Here is a 3,702-nt window from a genome sequence, read left to right on the forward strand (position 1 = left end):
TGTTATAAGCAAGGAAGGGTGTATGCCATTGATGTACAACGCGAGTAATTGTGAAATACCTCCAACTCATTCACAATTCTCGTAAAGTCCGGACAGCTAGGTAGATTTCGACCTCGGTTCTTAGCCTGAGAAACTATCTCTTGGTGATTAGTAGTCATAACATCCGATCTTTCTTTACACATGTGTAGATGCACTTTACACTCTTATCACATGTCTTTATTTGTTATCAGTGCTAGGATTGTGCCTTTGATAGCTAGATTGACATATCCATTTTGCTGTGAGCTTAAACTGTCTTGCACATGTCACATTTCATGGAATCTGAGCTTATATTTTGTCCTAGAACTTTGTAGGTACGTTCTAAGCAAACCTTCACGAGACTTCACTCGTCCACTAGGGACACTTAGTGGTTTAAAAGGCTTAGTGCATACGCTAAATGCATTCGAGAGACCAGCGACAATGGTATAGGTAGGATTTCCTTAGTTTTGTTTTACTTGAGGACAAGTAAAATTCTGGTTTGGGGGTATTTGATGAGTGCTAAAAAGTGCATATTTCTATATTTTTTTCTTGGCAATTAACTCATCTTTTGTGCTCTAATTCTCCATTTTATCCCATATTTTGTATTTTCATTGTTTTCAAGAATAAATACTTTTCTTAATTAATTTTGTATTTTTAGGTTCTAAATAAAGTTTGGATGGAATTACGGAGCGAAAAGAGCAGAAAAGTGGTGGAAGCCGAGAGGAATTACGCAAGGAAGCCGCGAGGAATGTTGTGCACAAGACCAAAAGTCTAGAAATGGGCTTAACAAGGAAGAATTGTTCTTAAAGAAGATATGGGCTTGGCATACCCAAGGTCCAAAACCCTTACCCAAACCCATTTCCTATATCCATACCCGTTTCCCTTTCTAGCCGTCAGATTGGATCATCTCAGTATCCTACGGTCGCAGCATTGTCAGTACATCAAAGTCTGAAGCTCTTGTCTAACACTACAGCACCTAACCCCATCTTGAGCCGTCAGTTTCGTTGTATCAGGCATACGACGGTCGATACCAGCCTATTCACTTGTAGCCGTTAGATCTATCTATCATTTCCGCATCCCACGGCTCAGCTTCGTTGGACATCGAATTTGCTACACCCGCTTCACACTGTAACAACCTACACCTATACCCATCGCCAAACACTCCCCTCCTTCTTTCCATTGAACCCATCTTCTTCCTCCCACTCCCTCTGCAACTACTTCACTGCCATCACCAACTGCGTCTGCACCTTCCGTACCGCCACCACCTTCATCATATCACTCTAACAACCAACACCCATCACTCTATCTACCTATTACATCAACCTCTCGATCTTTTTCTCTCTGAAACCCTAGTTTTAGGGGTTGATGAAATAGGTTAGGTTAAAGATGAAATTGGAAGCAACAGGAGATGTAGGAGACACACAAGAGGGATGGGTCGAAATCAAAATCAAATTTCAGAGAGTTGGTATGATTTAATTTCGATTTAGGTGAAACCCTAATTTTTGGGGATTTTGATATTTTTATGTTGCAACTATAAATAGGGATGTGTGGGTGTTGTAGAAGGTATTTCTGGATTAGCCAGAGCATCAATAGGAATAGTTTAGGTTTTATTTTGTAATTTACATTTCCATGAACTGTTAGTTTTAGGGTTTGTCAATCTTTCAGTTCCACAATTTTCAATTCAAATGCACTGTTAAATATTTGTTGTTCAGAACTCCAACATGTTTTGAATGTGATTGTGTGATTGTTACAATTTTCATTAAGCTCATGTTCATGTTATGTTCTTATGTTAGCATCATTAGGATAGTTTTATACATTGTTGTCTGACAAACAACATGTTTAAGAACTTCATCATGTTTTAATTCTACTACTAAGGCAGAGATGAAACTCTAGATAAATATAACCCTATTGTATGAGCACTTCTTCTCCATGAAAGTTTGATGACAAGCATGTTTTAATTTCCGAAAAGGCTATATGAACTAAATGTAGTATAATCTTAGATTGCTTGTACCTTAGAAAGACAAGTAATGCTATGGGATTGACATATGATAGCTGAGATTAAGGCATCGCTGTGATAGGAGAAGACCAGTATATCATCTTAGAGAATTATATGCAGCTAGGGGTGGAATTGAAGCCTTAGTTCTCACCTTATCCCTTAGCTTCCATCACTGCCCTTAGCTTACAGCCTTGGTTTGTTTGTCTTTGTTTCACTGTTTCTTTGTTCTCTGTCACTGTTACCTCATTGCTTTACTTACTGCCTTGTTAATTTAGATAACTAGCTTAAAAACTTCAACTATACACCTTAGTCCCTGTGGAAATGACCCGTTCTTGCACAAGCTACAATCGACACCGTGCACTTGCGGTTAACAAGTAGGCTTCCTCTTGCTCTTATTTTCTGTCCCCTTTCAAAGCCTACCAAGTTTTTGGCGCCGCTGCCGGGGACTGGTGTTGTGTAGTTGAAAAGAAAAAAAAAAAAAAAAAATTCTCTTGCTTTTCTGTTTTCAACCTGCTCTAACTTAGCTGCTTTAGCTGCAACTTTGTAACTTAGTCTGTAATTTCTGCATCATCTGCATCTGCATAACCTTGCATCTGCATCATTAGCATATTTCATTGCATGCCTGCATCTTCTCCATATCTGCATCTTAGCTGTACTTGCATTTATCTTTTAGCTTTTTCTCTTGCTGTTCATTTGCATGATTGCATCACTGCATCTGCACCCCCATTTACATCTGTAGCTGCATATTTTCTGTCAAGCATCTTGGCCTTGCCAACTACAGCTGCAAATTGCACTGCTTTATGCAGTTTTCCTTTTTTTTCCCTGCCTTTTCTGTGTACTGATCACACACAATGAGTGTCAGGTAGTTGGTGCTGCTGCTGTTTGTCTTCTGTTGCTGTGGAGTTGTTGCTGCTGGAGCTGAGCCTCTGGTGCTCTTGTTGTTGTTGCTGCAGCAGTGTTGCTACTCTTTCTTCTTCTTCCTGTTGCTGCTGCACTGAACTACTTGCTGCTGGTGCTACTTGCTGCTGTGCTGTGGCTGAACTGCTGCTGCTGTCAACTCCTGCTTTTGATACAGCCAGCCTCTGGTGCTGCTGCTGTTTTCTGTGTTGCTGCTGCTGCTGTCTTGCTGCCTCCTACTGCTGCTTCTTCTTCTTCTTGTTGCTGTTGCTGATGAGCCTCTGGTGCTCTTGCTGAAGTTGTTGTTGCTGTGAACCAAGCCCAACTGGGCTGTGTAACTGCAATTACTGAGTAGCTGGGATGTGCTAACTAGTAAGCCTAAACCCATCAGTAAACCCAATTTTTGGGCTTGTAATTTTAAGACTGAATGCTGGGCTTGTGGTTTAACTAAACTGTGGGCCTATATTTAAGCTGAACTGTGGGCTTATTTTGTTTCTGAACTGTGGGTTTCAACCCTGAAATTTGAATTTCTGAACTCTGGGCTTGACCCAAATTAAAATTGGAAAAACAATTTTTAAGCCCAACTGGGCCTCGAATTTTTGCTATTCTGTTAGCCCAAAACCAAACTGAAACTGAACTTATGGGCTCCTGAACCCAAACAGTTGGACCTCTTGTTTTTCAAAACCTTTTGCTGGGCTCAATTCAAACTGATTCGTTGGGCTTCACACTCAGCTAAGCTTCATTTTGCACAGCAGTTGTGGGCTGTTTTCAAATTTCCTAGTGGGTTGTGCATT

Source organism: Papaver somniferum, chromosome 2, assembly GCF_003573695.1.
Source record: "Papaver somniferum cultivar HN1 chromosome 2, ASM357369v1, whole genome shotgun sequence".
NCBI lineage: Eukaryota > Viridiplantae > Streptophyta > Magnoliopsida > Ranunculales > Papaveraceae > Papaver > Papaver somniferum.